Here is a 21148-nt window from a genome sequence, read left to right as displayed (position 1 = left end):
AAAGCTGGCTCAGGTGACAGAAGCTGCACAGTTTTGGAGGATGGGCCAGCTCTGCCCATGTACAACAACAGAGAGAGAGCCTCACACTTTTAGCTTCTATATTCCCTTGCCTGCCCATTGGATGTACGTGACAGTGAGCCAGCAGGAGGCAGTGATCAGAGAACAACACTGGCTGGATGCCAATGGATTTGATTGAGAACATGTGGGATGCAAACAGAAAATCAATCCTTGAGCCGATAGACCCGTCTGGCTGCAACTAGGTGTATCTGCGGTGTGTTTCATCTGCAGAGGTGTAAGAGACGTCATGCAGCTTGGGCTTTAACTATTTCCACCAGGAATCTGGACATGGATTCCAGCTCACTGTCAGTCCCTCTGGTTCATCCATCCACATCAATGATGCAGTTGGATCTCCGGCCAGAATGACCGGCCCACACATCGCAAGCAGCAGTGTGGGGTGAAAATGTTAATTAATCTCAGGAGAGCATTTCTGTCTGTAACATCTGCTGCAAGGAGGCACCGACCCACCACCTCCTTAACCTGGGAGATGGGGAAGTTGCCTCCTTGCAGCAGAATACCCAGGCGGAGGAACGGCTGTCATTTCCCCCTGAAAAAAATCAAAGGCCCATAGGCCCACAAACTCGACCATCTCCTGTAGGTGCTGAGGTGCGGTATCCCACACTCCTGCAGAAACAGGACACCTGCTTTGACATTATCCAGGTTCGCCAATGTGGTAACACATCGTGTCATAGTTTCAAAGCTACACACAGTAATACTGTAAATTTTATTGCTCAATTTAAAAGTTTATAGAATTACCCAATGTCCATTTACCCAGTCTTGTAACAGGGAAATCTCTGAAACCCCATGGTTCGGGTGAACTGTTGGATACTCTCTGCACTGCGGTAGCCGCCTTGTTCCTGCCTGGGGGAGATATTCCAGCTCCGGTAACATCGGGGTGAGAACGAAGCCAGCAGGGTCCAGTGCCGAGTCTGACAGAGGGACTGACAGAGTGTCGCTGCTCCCAGTTTCCCAAAGCTGTGGTGTGGTGGGTATCCTGTGGTTCCCAATGGCTGGAAGATGGGCTTCACCGGGCACCTCTCGTTCTCCCTCGTGGTACTCTGTCTGTTTTTTTTTTGTTGATGGCCATCCCTCCATGTGTCTTTGTGGTGAGAGGAGCTGTAGGTGTAGCCATCATGTAGCTGCCTCTTTCCGTTTGGCTGCAGGACTTTGGGGGCGTGACACATTTTCCTTTTCTGGTTGTTTCTGCACAGTTGCCCTTGAAAAGGTGGTAAGCTGCCTTCCTGAAGCATGTAGACCCCCATAGGCAAATGAGAAGCTAATTTGTAAAGAGATACCAGTCATCCGGAAGAACAATAACATGTTCATGGTGGGGGGTTTTAAATTTACAGACATAGATGGGGACTGCCATCTTGGTAAGGGATTGGATGGAGGTGAATTTTTTAAGTGTGCACAAGAACATTTTCTTCTTCAGTGTGTACATGTACCTCCCAGAGAAGGAGAAAAACGTGATCTTCTCTTGGGAAATAAGGCCTGGCAACTGACTGATTTGTCAGTGGGGGAGAATTTTGAGGCAAGTTTTAAAATAATTAAAGAAATTAGACCAGAGCGTAAAGTTGAAGTTCAAAATTCAAGAAAGACCAATTTTAATGTTATTCGGAAAGAACTTTCAAAAGTTGATTTGGCATGTGTCTTTTCAGGTAAAGGAATATCTGAAAAGTGCAAAGCCTTCAAAAATGAGATAACAAGAGTCCAGAGACAGAATAATAAAGTGCGAAGCTGTATGAACACAGCAGGCCAAGCAGCATCTCAGGAGCACAAAAGACGACGTTTCGGGCCTGGGCACATCATCAGAGAGGGGGATGGGGAGAGGGTTCTGGAATAAATAGAGCGAGAGGGGGAGGTGGACCGAAGATGGAGAGAAAATAAGATAGGTGGAGAGGAGAGTATGGGGGGAGGTGAGGAGGGTATATGTCAGTCCAGGGAAGACGGACAGGTCAAGGAGGTGGGATGAGGTTAGTAGGTAGGGAATGGAGGTGCGGCTTTAGGTGGGAGGAAGAGATGGGTGAGAGGAAGAACACGTTAGGGAGGCAGAGACAGGCTGGGCTGATTTTGGGATGCAGTACGGGGAGGGGATGAGCTGGGCTGGTTTTGTGATGCAGTGGGAGGAGGGGAAAAACTAGTTTGGTTTTGGGATGCAGTGGGATAAGGGGAGATTTTGAAGCTGGTGAAGTCCACATTGATACAATTGAGCTGCAGGGTTCCCAAGCGGAATATGAGTTGCTGTTCCTGCAACCATCGGGTGGCATCCTTGTGGCACTGCAGGAGGCCCATGATGGACATGTCATCTAAAGAATGGGAGGGGGAATTAAAATGGTTCGCGACTGGGAGTTGCAGTTGTTTATTGCAAACCGAGTGGAGGTGTTTGGCAAAGCAGTGCCCAAGCCTCCGCTTGGTTTCCCCAATGTAGAGGAAGCCACACCGGGTACCGGTGGATGCAGTATACCACATTGGCAGATGTGCAGGTGAACCTCTGCTTAATGTGAAAAGTCATCTTGGGGCCTGGGATGGGGGTGCGGGAAGAGGTGTGTGGGCAATTATAGCACTTCCTGTGGTTGCAGGGGAAGGTGCTGGGTGTGGTGGGGTTGGAGGGGAGTGTGGAGCGAACAAGGGAGTCAAGGAGAGAGTGGTCTCTCCGGAAAGCAGACAAGGGTGGGGATTGAAAAATGTCTTGGGTGGTGGAGTCGGATTGTCGATGGTGGAAGTGTCGGAGGATGATGCGTTGTATCCGGAGGTTGGTGGGTTGGTGTGTGAGAATTAGGGGGATCCTCTTTGGGTGGTTGTGGCTTGGGCGGGGTGTGAGGGATGTGTTGCAGGAAATGCAGGAGACGCGCTCAAGGGCGTTCTCGACCACTGCAGGGGGAAAGTTGCGGTCCTTGAAGAACTTGGACATCTGGGATGTGCAGAAGTGGAATGCCTCATCCTGGAAGCAGATGTGACGAAGGCGGAGAAATTGGCAATAGGTGATGGAATTTTTGCAGGAGGGTGGGTGGGAGGAGGTGATCTCCCCTTCCCCACCGGATCCCAAAACCAGTCCAGCCTGTCTCTACCTCCCTAACCTGTTCTTCCTCTCACCCATCCCTTCCTCCCACCCCAAGCCGCACCTCCACTTTCTACCTACTAACCTCATCCCACCTCCTTGACCTGTCCGTCTTCCCTGGACTGACCTATCCCCTCCCCACCTCCCCACCTATACTCTCCTCTCCACCTATCTTCTTTACCCTCCATCTTCGGTCCGCCTCTCCCTCTCTCCCTATTTATTCCAGTTCCCTCTCCCCATCCCCCTCTCTGATGAAGGGTCTCGGCCTGAAACATCAGCTTTTGTGCTCCTGAGATGCTGCTGGGCCTGCTGTGTCCATCCAGCTCCACACTTTATTATCTTGGATTCTCCAGCCTCTGCAGTTCCCATTATGTCTCTCCAGAGACAGAATGTTCCCATTAGGATGATGCAGGTGTAGGGAATGCTGGATGACTCGGAAAATTGAGTTTCCGGTCAGAAAATGAAGGAAGCAGCTGTCAGGAATCAAGACTAGCGATGAAGACAATGCCGAGAGGAGTATAAGAGCAGGAGGAGTATACTTCAGAATGAAATCTGGAGTGTAAAAGAAAGGAGACATGAGATGAAGAGTCAGGGTGAATTCCATATCACTGATACTGAGACTGGCATACACCATTCAATATGCACCTTTATACACATAAACTCAGATTGTAGTACTGACTGTTATTTCTGTATTTTACAGTCTGGTTTCCTGAGAACCAGAGACAGGAGCATTACTCCCGAACCTCCCAGTTTATTGTCGCTCAGTCGAAACAGAAACATTCAGAGGATGAGAAACAAATTGAATCAAACCAGAATCTTGCCTTTTCTCCTTCTTGGATGCATTAGGAAATGCTGAAAAATAAGCAGCAAATTAATATTCAAAGTTTCTTTAATTGATGATGGTTTTTGACAGGTCCCACTCTACATACACTTGGATCACTGAGCTAATGTGTTTGTTAAATAAATCACCATCTTTAAAGCCCTTAAATATCCCTCCTTCCGGTCTCATGCTGACAATCAGAGTTAATCTCTGTGCAGACACTGACAAGCGTCGCCATGATTGTGGAACATGTCCCTACGGCAGGCTGTTCAGTTCAGGCATTTTGTCGAACTGCTTGTGTTTTACTGTAGTAGCTGTAAATTCCATTTCTCAGGAACTTTTGTATCAATATTCTGTTTTATTAGAAATTCTTAAATACTGCAGCATTAGTTCAGAGAGAAGGAGAATTTTTAATTCTCCGAATTATGAATAATTTGTTTCCTTTCTTCGGGGAGAAATGGCTCAATCTGTGATAGTTCTCCAATACGTTTATCAGTTACAGATAGTAAAGAATTACCCCAACACCAGAGATTTGTGAACTGTAGGTCTCAGTTGCTGAGGCCTTTCACAGTCTATGCTGCAGTGATTCTCGATGTCAGCTGTACTGTCATAAAAAATTCTCAGTAACATTTCATGATTTAGTATTTACTGTTGAGTAAATTGTTGAAGATTTTGTTCACAGCTTCAGCTAATTTACTTCCAGCAATTTAATCTGTGATTGGAAAACACTTGAAAGTGAATAATGATCAAGAAAAGTTTCAATATTTAGTGATTTTAATCTGCACTAAACAAGATTTCAGAATGGGCAACATTCTCAGAAAGTTACAACATTCTTAAAGGGACAGACAGAGTTGTTGTAGAAAATGTGTTTTGCCCGGTTGTCGGGCTTCAAGTAACCGAGCACAGCCTCAGAATTAAAGACAAACAATTCAGATCAGGAAGAACAGGGACCTCTTCACTCCAACAGTGTCCCCAATGAATTCCCTACCCCAGAAGATGGAGACTGATAAGATTTCCTTTTAGGAATTACATCAGGGATACAGGGGTAGCTTGGGAATATGGCATCACGGGAGGTGATTAACCATGAGCTAGAATAAGCAAGAGCAGGCTCAAGAGGCTGAATGGCCTCATCCTGTTCCTATGGTCCGATGTTGAACATTCACTTTCTACATTACCAATGGCCAGTTGCAGCTGTGTGTGTAAATTGTAAAATGAAACAGAAATTACAGAAACAGCAGGTCTTGGAGCATCTGAGGAGGGAATGCAGATTTCAGAAAGCTTTCTGACCTCTGTCGCCATTCCTTTGGAGTCACGGTGTCCAAATGCTGGAACTCCATCCCAAACAGCATTGGCTGGTCCTACACATAAAACATAGTCAATAGATGCCAAAGTATGTGCTTCAAGCCCAGCTCCATTATTCGATATAATCATGGCAGATAATCCACCTCAGTCCACTGTTCCCATTCTCTCCCCATGCCCCTTCCTGCTCTTAATCAATACATATATTGCAATTAGCTGTGGCCATAGCACTGATCACTGTGCTACACAGAAAAAAAAAATTTGTTCATTCCCATTCCATTTTCTTTTTGCCAACTAGTTCTCGACCTAAGTCAGAACATTGTCTCAATCCCATGTGCTTTCATTTTGTTTTCTAATCTCTTTGAACCAAAACTTCCAGTGGATTTTTCCAGCATTATTTATCTCCTGTAACTCCATGCTGACTCTTTTACCATTTCCCAAGCCCTAGGCTGTTAAACATTTTAGAATGGGCTCTCGCATTTTCCCCACACCCAGTGTCAGGGCAGTCTGTCTTTAATTGCCTGTTTTCTCTGTGCCTCCTTTGCCTTTAAACGTTGGGGTTACATTAACTCCCCTCTTCTGTTCCACAATCTATAGAACTTGAAAGACAACCACCAATGCATCCATTACTTTTACGGCCACCTCAGGAAGGACTCTCCAACACAGATAATCAGGCTCTGGGAATTTATTGAACTTTAATCTCATTCATTTTCCCAGCACAATATCCCCTCAATCATATATCCATCTGATAAGTTTCATTCTAATACTTCATGGAATTGTGACTGGAACATTAATCCTGAGCCTTGGGTAATGTTCCAACAACCTGATTCAAATCGCACCATGGCAGGTGGTGGAACTTGCAGTTCAATAAAAATCTCATGACAAGCATGAAACCATGTTTAAAAAAAACTCTCTGATTCACTAATGCCCTTTAGGGAAGGAAATTGCCAACCTTACCTGGCCTCACTTTCTGCTACTCCATCAATATGTGCTCTCAAATGGCCTGAATTCAGTCATATACATGGACCACATTAGCATCAGAAACAACCCTATAATGCTCTGAGAATTTTAAGATACTCATGGGTCGGGGTAACAGCAGAACTTGTTGAAGTGGGGATAAGTGAACTCCACCAATATTAGGCAGGAACTGGAGAATTTGGACTGGTTGGCCCACACAAGGACAAAGGAGGGAACGTATATGTGTAGCCAGAAACATTTGGTGAAATCCTAAACATATACTTTGTGTTGGTAATCAGAAAAGAGAACACAATTGTTGAAGGATGATCTCAAGGAGTGAAGGGTCAAATTTCTGAGCCAAGTTATTGTTACAAAGGAAGATATTTTATGTGTATGAAAAAGTATGAATGTGGATAAGTCCCTGGGTCATGATGGAATCTATGCCAGAATATTGAAGGATATAAGAGAACAAATTACTGGAACATTGCAGGCATCTTTGTACCTTCTTTGGCCACACATGAGGGCCTAAAGGTTTGGAGATAAGCAAATATCCTCCCATTGTAGTAGAGTAGCAGGGATAATCCAGGAAATTGCAGGTCTGTGAGCCTCACATCAGTGATAGGGAAATTAGTGAAAAAGATTCTCACGGACAGGGCCTGCACAATTTTCACAGCAAATGGATGAATTGGTAATAGGCAGCATGGCTTTATGCAAAGGAGGTCACGCCTCTTTAACTTGACTGATTTTTTTTGAGGAGGTGACAAAGATGATTGATTAGGGAAAAATGGTTGATGTTGTCTACATGGATTTTAGTAAACTCTATGACATTATTCCTCACGGCAGACTGGGGCAAAAGGTGAAGTCACACTGTGACCTGGCAATATGGACAGAGTACTGGCTTAGTCACAGGAGACAGGAGGTAGCAGTGGAAGGATGCTTTTCAAAATTGAGGTTGTGAATTGTGGTGTTCCACAGGGATCAGGGCTGGGATATAAACATTTTGGAGCAAAATGTGGCTGGTCTAATTAGTAAATTTCAGGAAAATACAACAATTGGTGGAGTTGTGGAAAGTGAGGAGGATTGTCAGAGGATACAACAGGATGTAGATCAGTTGGAGGCATGAAAAGGTAGAAAAGTTCCAGATGGAATTTAATCTGGGCAAATGTGAGGTGGTGCATTTTGGAAGATCACTTACAGGTCGAAATTCTACAGTGAATTGCAGAACCCTTAGGATTGCTGATATGCAGACAGATCTGGTTGTGCAGGTCCACAGATCACTGACAGTGGCAGCTCAGGTGGATAAGGTGGAAAAAGGGTTGATAGCATGTTTACCTTCGTTGAAAGGAGCATTTAGTGTTAGCACAGGAAGGTGTGCTGCAGCTTTATAGAACTTCCATTGGACCACACTTGGAATAGTGAGGACAGTTCTGGTCACCAAACTACCAGAAGGATGTGGATGCTTTGGAGAGTGTGCAGAATATGTTCACCAGGATGTTCCCTGGCATGGGGATTTTTAGCTGTGAAGAAAGCATGGATAGACTGGGTTTCTCTTCACTGGAACGCAGGAGGTTGAGGGGCGACTTCATAGAATTTTACAAGATTTTGAATGGCATTGCTAACATTGGAAGGTAAGAGGCTTTTTCCAAGGTGGAGGTGTCAATTACTGGGGGATGCAGTTTCAATTTGTGGGGTGGGGGGAAGTTTGAAAGAGATGTGCACAGCAGGTTTTTCACACAAAGGGTGTTGAGTGCCTGGAGCTCACTGCCAGAGGAGATGGTGGAAGCCGACACAATCACAGGATTCCAGAAGTACCTGGACAAATACATGAACAGGGAAAGAATTGAGGGATATGGATCCTGTATGTGAGGACAGTGTTTGTATGGAAGGGAAAAATGAGGTGGCACAGGCCTGGAGGGCTGAAGGGCCTGTTCCTGTGCTGTATTGTTCTTTGTTCTCTTCTTCTTATTGTTCTCGGAACCAAAGCCTGAGAAACTGCCGCTCCATTAGTTTGCTGAATACTCCTTCCACAGAGTGAATACCCTGTTCACAGGAGGAGAGGGAGGGAGAGGTACTTGAGATTGAAAAACAGCAGCAATGTTAGTTTCTGAAATTCAGGCTAATAATTAACACTTGACCAGAATTGCACGGGAGAAAGGAGTCAGATTATTGGGCAGTTCTATGGGGGATCTTGCTGTGCATCAATTGCCAACAAGCGATCTTAGCAAGCAGTGAGACTTCTCATCAACATACTCTTTGTTTTGTGAAGGTTCCGAAAGGATCTGTCCTGAAAAAATCAACTACCTGCTGACACGTTTAATATTTCGATGTTACTGAGAGAGGAAATCTCTTGGCTGTTGTTGTGCCATTTCTCGAAAGATTTTCCAGTTCTGTTTCTTTTCTCCCAGGAAATTGTTACTCACTCAGAAGAACCAAAGAGAGTGAGAGAGTTTCAGGCAAGGTCATCTTTGAACAAGAGCATCCTCCAAGAATGGCCCAGAGTCCTGAGGCCTATTCGACAGGCTGTTCTCCCTGGGGCCCACGAGTTCTGTCTCGTTATTCCCCCAAAGTTCAATTTCCTCCATTGGACCCTGGCTTTTTTAACAGGGCGTCTGGATCACTGGGTTCTGTCAGATTGTGGCCCTGTCATTTTAAAACGGTTTTGAAGCCTTGGGTTAAAATAACCGAGGCCTTTGGAATTGACACAAACTTGTGAAGCCCCACCATCCCCAGTGAGTATCTGAAAGACAGGACTTCCCAACGAGGGAATTAAAACCCTAAATGTCAAACTGTCTCATATAGATTTTGAATACTGTCCAAATAAGAATGTTTAAAATTAAAATTGACATTGGGAGTGAGACAGAGAGGGGGTTTAAAAGTGAGAGGGGCAGTAGAAAGAGAGAGGGGCATTTGAGATGATGAAGTATCAGCAATGTCAGTGCCTGTAGTTGCAACAAACATTTAACATTTAAGCAGCACCCATCAGCAAAACCGAGCCCACCTTCCTGCTGGTACTTTGCTGCCTCGAACGAGGATCCCCCTTGTTCTCACACACCACCCTACCAACCTCTGGATACAACGCATCATCCTCCGACACTTCCGCCATTTACAATCCGACCCCACCACCTAAGACGTTTTTCCATCCCCACCCCTGTCTGCTTTCCGGAGAGACCACTCTCTCCGTGACTCCCTTGTTCGCTCCACACTGCCCTCCAACCCCACCACACCCGGCACCTTCCCCTGCAACCGCAGGAAATGCTACACTTGTCCCCACACCTCCTCCCTCACCCCCATCCCAGGCCCCAAGATGACATTCCACATTAAACAGAGGTTCACCTGCACATCTGCCAATGTGGTATACTGCATCCACTGTACCCGGTGCGGCTTCCTCTACATTGGGGAAACCAAGCGGAGGCTTGGGGACCGCTTTGCAGAACACTTCCGCTCAGTTCGCAACAAACAACTGCACCTCCCATTCGCAAACCATTTCCACTCCCCCTCCCATTCTCTAGATGACATGTCCATCATGGGCCTCCTGCAGTGCCACAATGATGCCACCCGAAGGTTGCAGGAACAGTAACTCATATTCCGCCTGGGAACCCTGCAGCCATATGGTATCAATGTGGACTTCACCAGTTTCAAAATCTCCCCTTCCCCGACTGCATCCCTAAACCAGCCCAGTTCGACCCCTGCCCCCACTGCACCACACAACCAGCCCAGCTCTTCCCCCCACCCACTGCATCCCAAAACCAGTCCAACCTGTCTCTGCCTCCCTAACCGGTTCTTCCTCTCACCCATCCCTTCCTCCCACCCCAAGCCGCACCCCCAGCTACCTACTAACCTCATCCCACCTCCTTGACCTGTCCGTCTTCCCTGGACTGACCTATCCCCTCCCTACCTCCCCACCTACACTCTCTCCACCTATCTTCTTTACTCCCCATCTTCGGTCCGCCTCCCCCTCTCTCCCTATTTATTCCAGTTCCCTCTCCCCATCCCCCTCTCTGATGAAGGGTCTAGGCCCGAAACGTCAGCTTTTGTGCTCCTGAGATGCTGCTTGGCCTGCTGTGTTCATCCAGCCTCACATTTTATTATCTTGGTACTTTGCTGCCTGTCAGGTTTTGCTGTTCTCCGATGGCCTGCAGCAATGCGATCGTAGCAACAACTGTTTCGTTCAGCTCATAGTTTTACAGCTGCCCAAAGTTTGCAGTATTCAATCCCCAAACTTTATTCCCCAATTTGATCATTGTTGGGTTTGCTGGCAGATATTTTGTGTGACGGAATAACATCTTGCTGTGTAGTTTGTTTAAAAATGTCCCCCCCACCATTTCAATTCCAATACTTTTCGCGGTCACACTCTATCCACCCATCCCGCATGGGAATTTTTATTTCAAAACTGCGACAGGACAAGAAATCCTTCCCTTGGACAGAAATATCCCCCAGAGGGGAGGGGCGGACATTGGCCTGAGGCCTGTTCAACAGACCGCACCCCCCGGGGTCCATGTGATTTGTGACTGTTTATTACCCTGAGGTTTGATTTCCTCTGGGGGACCCTGGATTTTTAGGGGCCTCTGGTTCATTGAATCCCATCAGATTGCGGCTCCGCCATTTTCAAACAATTTTCAATCCTTGGGTTGAAGTTACTGGGGCCTTGGGGTTTCATACAAACGTTTTAGCTCACGCCTCCCACAGTGAGTGTCTAACAGACAGGACTCCCCAAAGAGTACATTAAAACCCTGAATGTGAAATTCTCCTTAAACACTTGGCATAATGAAGGGTAATATGTGATTTGTGTGGGGCAGGATCATACAACGGCAACAGCGAAAGAAAGAGATGCACTGGAAAAAGAAAGACAGGAGGGAAGACAGGGAGACGTATTTTGGACAGTGAAACAGCAGGAATGTTAGTTTCTGGAGCTCGAGCAGATTATGAACACTTGTGCAGCATCACAGAGGACAAAGCAATTAGATTACCTGTGACTTTACCCAGGGAAGTTTGAAAGTCAAGTTTGAAATGGCTGCAATGAGTGCAGGACAGAAAGAGAGATGGACAAGGACAGAAACAGGAACGGAGAGAGAGAGGGAGAGAGATTCATATCGAGGAATCATACTGACAGTTTAAAAATCCCCAGGGAGAGAACCTCAGCAAATATCCCCATGGTCTGGCCACTGCTGTGTATGTTGGGGGTTTTAGCGTCAGAGAATCTGAGAGGCTCATGTGGGATCAATGTTGAATAATTTCAAGCTGCACTGAAATAATTAACAAAGCTTTCTTTTAAAAATTAAATTGAAACAGGGAACAGTCAATCTCTGCTGCCCTCGAGTTAACATGTCAATGTTCAGAATGATTCAACGCGGTTCCTGTCCTGACATTAACATCTCAATGTGTCAGAGAGCTCTCGGGGGTTGGGGGGACTAAGACATTCCAGGGGTGGAGACAATAAACCCCTCACTGAGAGTAAATCTGGAGAAGAATGCATCAGATTCTTTCTTAAATACTTTATTCCCTCTGTCTATCGAGAGAGTCACCAGCTCTCGCTGTCTCGTCAAGATATTGTGTGTCTGTGTCTGTGTTGTATGTGTGTGTGTGTGTGTGTGTGTGTGTGTGTGTGTTTGCGCGAGTGTTTCTGGGAACAAAGATAGAGGGAGAGATTGGGACAGAGAGACAGAGAGAGAGAGAGAGACAGAGAGACAGAGAGACAGAGAGAGGCAGAGAGAAAGGCAGAGAGTGGGAGGGAGAGACAGAGAGAGGCTTTTGAGATGAGGTAATTTCTGGAGTGGCAGCAAACAGTGAACATTGAAGCAGTGTCACAGAGGATAAAGGAATCAGATGCTCAGGCTGTTTGTTGCTGTATTGTTTGACAGAGATCTTGCTGTACTGCAATGTCTGCAATACCATTGTGGCAAGCAGTGAGTGTTCAAAGCAGCAAATTATTCGCTTTTGAAGTTTTTGAAAGGAGCCCAGCAGATAAACTCAATCTGTAACTGATACGCAGCTGAGAGATTGTCAGTGTTCTGCTGAGACTGGAATCACTGGGATCTTGCTGTGCCATCTCTCCTTGTGATCCACAATGCCCTCAACAGCAACTCTTGCATTTCCACACTTCTGCCCTCAAACGCCCTCCCCACAACAAACATGAGGACAGAAACCCCGGTCCTCACGTACTATCCCACCAACCTCCACAACCAGCACGTCATACTCCGTCACTTCGACCATCTGCAATCCGACCCCACCACCAAAGAGATATTTCCCTCCCCACCCCTACCTTACTTTCACAGGGACCACTCACTCTGCGATTCCCTCATCCACTCCACACTCTCCACCAGCCCCACCACACCCAGTACCTTTCTCTGTAACTGTGGCAGGTGCTTCACCTGCAACTACACCTCCCCTTCCACCTCTGTCCAAGCCCCCAGGCAAATTTTCTTTTATTTGACAGGGGTTCACCCGTAGATCCTTCAAACTGATCTGCTGTTTCTGTTGCTCCCATTGTGGCCTCCTCGACACCAGCGAGACGAAGCGCAGACTCTGTGACTAATTCATAAAGCATCTGCGCTCTGTACACTATCATCAACAACACTTTCCGGTTGCCAACCATTTTAACTCCCCCTCCCACTCTCCTGGTGACATGTCCATCTCAGGCCTCCTCCAGTACCACAATGACACCGCACACTAACTGGAGGAACAACACCTCAAATTCCACCTCGGGAGCCGGCAGCCCAGTGGCCTCAACGTAGAATTCACCAGTTTTACAATCTCCCCACCACCGGCCTCGTCCTCCGTCCAACACTCCCTGTCATTCCCAACCCCTAGTCCTGACACAACCCGTCGATCTTCATTCCCACCTCTCTGGCCCTCCCATTGCACTGACACAATCCCCACTGCCCCCTACCTGCATTCACCAATCACCATCCGCCTACCCTCCCCAGCCCAACCCCTTCTCCCTCTATATATTTCCCAGCTCCTTTCACCCTCCCCAGTCCTGATGGGGGGCTGTCGACCTGAAATGTCAACTTTCCTGCTGCTCTGATGCTGCCGGACCCGCTGTGTTCCTCCAGCCCCACCCTGTATTGATTCTGTCTCCAGCATCTGCTGTTCATACTGTCTCCTTTAACTAATCCTGTGTTGTTCCTCCCAGGGAATTGTTGTTCACTCAGAAGTCCGATAGAGAGAGAGAGAGAGAGAGAGAGAGAGAGAGAGAGAGAGAGAGTGACTTTGGGACAAGGTGATCTTTGTACAAGACCATCCTCCAAGTGGGGGGCGGCCATAGCTCTGAGGCCTGAGGCCTGTACAACAGGCAACACTCGGCGGTGCCCATGTGAGCTGTATCTGGTTATTACCCCGAGGTTTGATTTCTTTTGTGAGCCCCTTTTTTTTATGGGCCACTCGTTAACAGGGTCCTGTTGGATTGTGGCCTTGTAGCTTTAAAACAGGTTTGAAGCCTGGGGTTAAAGTAACTGGGGCCTTGGGATTTGACACAAACAGGTAGACCCCCAGCGAGCCCCTGACAGACCGGGCTCCCCCAAAGGTGGAAATTAAAACCCTTAATGTGAAACTCTCCTGAAAGACTTGTTATTATGTCAGAGTAATGTGCGACGTGTGGGGGCAGGATGATACAATTTGAGAATCACATCATTAGCCACTTTAATTCAATTCACTGTGAATCTGGGAGGTCTTTCTCTCCGCCTCTCCTGTCTGCAATCCTCTGCAGCTTCCTTTTGTTTCTTCAACAAATAAAACATCCCACAGTTTGAAGGGCTGATTGGTCTCCTCCTGCTCCTATTTTCTATGTTTCTATGTCCAATGCATCACTCATTTTCATGTCATACTCTCACATCCAAACAAGGAAAGGGAGTGGACCCAGCACCAATCCCTGTGGGACACCACTGGTCACAGGTCTCCAATCTGAAATGAAACCTTCCACCACCTCTCTCTGTCTTTGACCTTCAAGCCAGTTCTGTATCGAAATGGCTAGTTCCCTGAGTATTTCACGTCATCTAACCTCACTAACCAGTCTACCCTGCAGGACCTTGTCGAATGCCTTACTGAACTCCATATCGATCACACAAACCGCTCTGCCTTCATCAATCCTCTTTGTTACTTCTTCAAAATACTCAATCAAGTTAGTGAGGGTTGATTTCCCATGCACAAAGCCATACTGACCAACCCTAATCAGTCCTGGCCTTTCCAAATACATCCAAATTCTGTCCCTCAGGATTTCCTCCAATGGCGTGCCCACCACTGATGTCAGGCTCACTCTTCTATAGTTCCCTGGCTTTCCTTTACCATGTTTCTTAAACAGTGAGACCACTTTAGCCAAACTCTGTGTCATCGATGATACAAATACCTCAGTAAGAGGCGCAACAATCACTTCCCGAGCTTCCCACAGAGTTCCAGGGGACACCTGATCAGGTCCCGGGGATTTATCCACCCTGATGTAATTTAAGGAATGCAACATCTCCTCCTCTGTAATGTGGACATTTTTAAAAAGACATCACTATTTACTTCACCATATTACCATATTACTTCCATATCCTTCTCCACAATAAAATTGATGCAAACTGCTCATTTAGTGTCTCCCCCCATCTCTGCCTATTCCAACATAAGTTGATCTTTAACGAGCCGTATTGTCTCCCCAGTTACTTTTTTATCCTTATGTATTTGTGGAATTCCTTTGGATTCTCCTTACTCTCATTTGCCAAAGCTGTCACATTCCCCCTTTTGCTTCCCTCCTTACATATACTTCCAGTGACTCTCTACTCTCCTCGGGATTCACTTGATCCCTGCTGTCTATTCTTGACCTCTGCAACCCTCTTTGTTTCAGAAAATGCCTCAATTTCTGCCGTCATCCAAATTCCCTTCCAGCTTTGTCCTTCTCGGTAATAGGAAAATTTTGTTTCTGGATTCTCACTCTCTCACTTTTGAGGCCTTCCCATTTTCCAGGTGTCCCTTTACCTGTGAATATTTAAACACACTTTTGAAAGTTCTTGCCTAACACTGTCAAAATTTGCATTCCTCCAATTTAGTACATCTTGCAAAACAATCTCTTGGCCAACGATCTTCAACACAGCACATCCATCCGTTTCTCATGTCAGCAGGGATAGAATGCAAAGTGCAAAACAAAGACATTGATTGCATTTGCATGTTCCTTTGCTTTGGGCTAATTTGAAGACAATACACTGGTGGCTGGTTCCAGACTCTCCTCAAGGTGAGACATTACCTCAGCATCCAACAATTCAACAGCTGTTCAAAATACCTGGCTGTTTTTTTAACAAGGTAAATGATTTCACGTGTGATGCTACTGTGAGAAACAAATTATCTGAAGGAACACTCTTATGTTGATCAATCCACTCGATGCAACGTCCTTCCCTCATAAGATCACCGGCAATGTTCACTTGACTCAGAACCACCTGATATCTGGCAAGTGAACAACCAGACAGTGAAGTGTTGCCTCACCACTGCTCCTGGTAATGGGACAGTCTGAGTGCTCTGTATCTGCGCAGCTTGCATTTAAATCACAGATTTTAATTGTTCTGTCATTTGTCACAAACTTAACTTCTCAACATGAGCCGTAGTCTGACAAGATCTAATCATGGAATACGGGGCAAGCTTTTAAAAAGACATGTTTATGTCTCTCGCTAGTTTAATTTAATGCCATTTTCTCCCTTCATGCATTATTCTGTTAGTTACGCTTTATTGAATTCAAAAGTGTTCCGAATCCCCAGGCCTGGGGTTTAATATCAGCTTTATACATATTGTTTTAATGCAACCTATTTTTCAAATCACCTTTTCAATACCACTGCACCACATGGTGTCCCCCCCAACCCCCAAATTCAACTTCACACATCTTTTCCTTTGATTGGCAACAATCCTTCCCTTCCCTTGTATTCCATGATTTGATCTTGTTTGGCTTCTGCTCATGACCAGAAATTAAATTTGTTACAAATGATGAAATAGTTAAAATTTTCTTTTTAAATGCAAGCTGTGCCGAGCACAGAGTGCACAGACTGTCGCGTTACCAGGAGCAGTGGTGAGGCAATGCTTCGCTGACAGTTGTCCACTTGCCAGATTTCAAATGGTTTGTGCCTTTCAGTAAAGTGCATGGTATTGCTGATCTCATGAGGGAAAGACATGCTTCCAGTGGAGAGTTCAACTTAACAGTATTTTGTCAGATGGCAGTAGCATTGCACATGAAACTATTTACCTCATTTTTAAAAAAAAGTAGTTTATGTAATTGCACACACGTTTTGAAATGTTGAATACTGAATAAATGTTTCACCTTGAGGACAGTCTGGAACCAGCCACCAGAGTTCAGTCTTCAAATGGGCATGAAGCAAAGGTACATGCAAATCCAATTGAATTATTGCAGTCTCTGCCTGTTGACCTCAGAGACGGATGGACATGCTGCATTTCATTTGGCCAAGAAGATTGTTTTGCCAAGATGTAAATGTCTGTTCAAATCAAAAGTAGGAGTGGCCAACCTGGACAGTGACAAAAATTGAAGACTCAAGGGCAGTGTCATGAATTATCTCAGAGAAGAGGCATTTCAGGTGAATCTTTTTTGTGCCTCTGTCTGGCTGTTTTTCTCCATTTGGTTTGATCTCTGCCTCTGTCTCTTCCTCTCTCTATCGTAGTCTCGCCCACTCTCCCTCTCTTGCACTCCGTCTCTCTCTCTCTCTCTCTCAGTCTTTCTGTCCCAGTGCCTCCCTGTCTCTCTGACCCTTACAATTTCCGACTCCCTCACACACATTTTCTGTTTATCTCACTCACTCTCTGTCCTACTTCTCACTCTTTCCTTCTCTGTCTCTCTCGCTCACTGTCATTCTCCCTCTTTCTGTGTCTCTCATTGTGTGTGTCAAACTCCCTTTCTCTCTGTCACCGTTCCTCTTGCTCTTTCCCCCTCCCTGTCATGTTTGTATATCTATCTCTCTCTCCTTGTGGTGCTCCCTTTGTATGTCCATCTGTGTCTACGTCTGACTCGCTGTCTCACTTTGTGTCTCTCACAGTATTGCTCTCCTCTCACCATCTCTCTCACTTTTGATCTCTCACTGTCCCTCTGTGTCTCATTCTTTCCCTCGCTGTCTGTCTCACTGTCTCTCTCTCTTTCTTTCTGTCACACTATGTCTCAAACTCTGTCTCTTTCTCTCACTGTCTCTCTTCCTCACAGTATCTCTCTCCCACTGCCTGTTTCTCACTCACTGACTCCTTCTCCATCACATACACATTCTCAATCTCTCTCTCTCTCTCTCACATACATATCATTCTCTCTGCCTCAGTCCCTGTCTCCCTCTCTTTCTCTCACTCTGTGCCTCTCTCTGTCTCTCTCACCACTCTCTGTTCCTCTCTGAATATCACTCTCGCTCTCTGTCTCTCATGCTCTGTTTCTACCTGTCTGTTTCTGTCTGTCTGCCTCTCTCTCTCTCTCTCTCTCTCTCTCTCTCTCTCTCTCACACACACACACACACACACACACACACACACACACACACACACACACATACACACACACACACACCCTCTTTGAGAACAAGGTGTGGAGCTGGATGAATACAGGAGGTCAGGCAGCATCTTCAGAGCAGGAAATCTGATGTTTCAGGCCTAATCCCTTCATCAGAAAAAAAAGTTGAGGCTCGAAACATCAGCTTTCCTGCTCCTAAGGTGATGCTTGGCCTGCTGTGTTCATCCAGCTCTACACCTTGTCATCATGTACTCTACAGCACCCGCAGTTCCTACTGTCTCTCACACTGTTTCCTTCATCTTTTCTCTCCCCACTCCCTCTCTCACTGGCTGTCTGTGTGTCTGTCTCTCCACATATGTCTTTCTATTTATTTTTGGTCTATCTGTCTATCTCCCTTTCTCACTCTGCCTGTCAGACTGTCTCTCTCTCTTACTGTCTCCTTTTCTTTCTAAAGCAGGCTGCTGAATTCATGACATTATATTTCTGAATACCTGATTTGACAAGATAACATAAGTGAAAATGTGGAAAAGGCACAAGTTGAATTCTAATTCTTAAACTGCAATATCATTTGGATGGATGCTAAACGATAATTTCCAGCTGTACTCTGGGTATGTTGGTGCACGCTTGTGTGATCTGTGCCAACCACAGACAGAGCAAATGCCTGTGGGTCAGGAAACAGCATCTCAGTGACAATGTAATAAAGCCTGAACTCCATGCAGGCCAGTGTCTCATTCAGGGGGTGATTATCTGGCAATTGTGCTCCAGGAGGCAGAAGCATAAGCTTGGTTCTACACTTTGGATTCTGTCTGCGCTCAGAGATGGCACGGTGTCCAGACAGTAGTGAGGCAGTACCCCCAAGGTAGCAGTGGAGCAAGTTCAGGATTTGAAATTTGGTGTTTTTGTTGGCTAAATCAACTGTCATTATCCATCACTAATTGTCTTTAAATTCATAGAGTAAACCCTCAAAACTGAGCAGGTCTGACAGCATTTGTAGGGAGAAAACAGAGTTTGTGCTTCGAATGTGGTGACTCTTTGTCAGAACTGATAGCATCTGGGAATAAGTGGTATTTATCCTGAAGACTGGGATGGGGCTGGGGTGATGTGGTCGGGAAAGAGAGGGGTGAGTATGTGGTGGGGTAGAGCTCAAAGAGAGAGAGAGAGGAATGTGTGACAATGTGTTCCTTTAAGAGGGATTTATTCTGTTTGGTTTCTCTTCACGAGGGGGTTGTGACGCATCTGCTGACGTATCTGCTCCATGTAAAGCGGAATATGTATATTTACTTGTGTGTGTGTGTGTGTGTGTGTGTGTGTGTGTGTGTGTGTGTGTGTGTGTGTGTGTTTGTGTGTGTGTGTGTGTGTGTGTGTGTTTGAAGGAGAATGTTTTGGGTCTGGTCACCCTTCCTCAGAACTGACGGTTGCAAGGAAAATGTCAGTTATATGCAGAAAATAGGGAACTGGGTGGGGAAGGGAGTAAACAGTAGGATAGAGCCCACACAGAGAGAAGGACAGTTGGACAGACAAAAGAGTTGCTAACAATCAGGCTGGGAGGGTGAATAGTTGTTAATGGGGACTGTTAGTGACTAACAACAGTGGGTGTGTAGTGGCAGGCTACGTGGTAACAAGGCCTGGTGTTTGCGGTGGAGCCTGTGATATGGGAGAGTTTAGGCCCTAAAATTATTGAACACATTTTTGAGTCTGGAGGGCTGCAGGGTCCCCAATTGTTACCACATAGCCTGCCGGTCACATATTTCCCAGCAGGCCAGTTACTGTCGCGGGGGAAGCTCACTTTAAGTTAAGGGAAAAAGACAATTTTTTACATTTATTCATGGGACCTGAGCATCACTGACTGGGCTGGCCATCCGCAGCTGCCCCACAGGGCAGTTAGGAGTCAATAACAGAGAGTCAGAGAGGTCTGTAGCACAGAAACAGGCCCGTCACTCCTTCAGGCCTGTCCCGGTCAGAAGCAACCACCTCCCTATTCCCTATTTTCCCCATTTTCCCAGCACTTGGCCCATAGCCTTGGCATCACAAGTGCACATCTAAATCCCTCTTCGATGTGATGAGGGTTACTGCCTCTCCCACCTTAACAGCGAGTGAGCTCCAGGCACTCCACCACACTCTGGGTGAAAACATTTTTCTTCACACCCCCCTCTATACCGCCTGCCCCTGACCTTCAGTCACACCCTCTCTCTCACTGTCTCGCACTCCACACTCACGCTCACACTCTTTCTCACATTTCACACACACTGTGTCACACACCCTCTCGTATTCTTTCTCACACACACCCTCTTTCTCACATATTGTCCCATTCTCTCTCACACACAGCATCTCTCTGTCCCATTCTCTCCCACACATACCCTCTTTCTCACACATTCTGCCCCATTCTCTCCCACACACACCCTCTTTCTCACACATTCTGTCCCATTCTCTCCCACACATACCCTCTTTCTCACACATTCTGTCCCATTCTCTCCCACATATACCCTCTTTTTCACACATTCTGTCCCATTCTCTACCACACCTACCCTCTTTCTCACACATTCTGTCCCATTCTCTCCGACATATACCCTCTTTCTCACACATTCTGTCCCATTCTCTCCCACATATACCCTCTTTCTCACACATTCTGTCCCATTCTCTCCCACATACACCCTCTTTCACACACATTCTCTCCCACATATACCCTGTTTTTCACACATTCTGCCCCATTCTCTCCCACACATACCCTCTTTCTCACACATTCTGTCCCATTCTCTCGCACACATACCCTCTTTCTCACACATTCTGTCCCATTCTCTCCCACACATACCCTCTTTCTCACACATTCTGTCCCATTCTCTCCTACACATACCCTCTTTCTCACACATTCTGTCCCATTCTCTCCCACGTGTTCCCTATTTCTCACACATTCCATCCCATTCTCTCCCACACACACCCTCTATTTCACACATTCTGTCCCAATCTCTCTCACAAGCCATCTTTCTCACACATTCTGTCCCACTCTCTGTCTGCATGCAGAACACAGAGGGCTAAATTCACAGCCACCTGGAATAAGTTGCAACAGAGCAGCAAATGGATTAGCAAAGTTTCATAAAAAAGTTGAGAAAATGGTTGAGACAGCGAGGGCTTTTCTCTTCAGAACAACAAGGGATGAGAGGTGACTTGAAAGAAGTGTACAAAATGATCAGGTGTAAAGATAGAGTGGACAGGCAGAGACTTTTTCCAAGGGTGGAGTTAGCTATTATGAGTGGGCATAGTTTTAAATTGAGTGGCCGTAGATATAGAGGAGACGCCAGAGGTAGGTTCTTTACTCGGAGAGTGACAGAGGCGTGGAATGCTTTTCCGGAGAGGGTCGTGGAGTCAGCCTCATTAGGGGCATTTAAGTGGCAATGAGATAGGCATATGGTTGATAGTATAAGGTAGGGGTGGAGATTATGTAGACCTTAGGTTGAGGGTAAAAGTTTGGCGCATCATTGTGGGCTGAAGTGCCTGTACTGTGCTGTAC

This window comes from Stegostoma tigrinum, chromosome 44 (genome assembly GCF_030684315.1).
Source record: "Stegostoma tigrinum isolate sSteTig4 chromosome 44, sSteTig4.hap1, whole genome shotgun sequence".
Classification (NCBI taxonomy): Eukaryota; Metazoa; Chordata; class Chondrichthyes; order Orectolobiformes; family Stegostomatidae; genus Stegostoma; species Stegostoma tigrinum.
Note: the sequence above shows the minus strand (reverse complement) of the source record.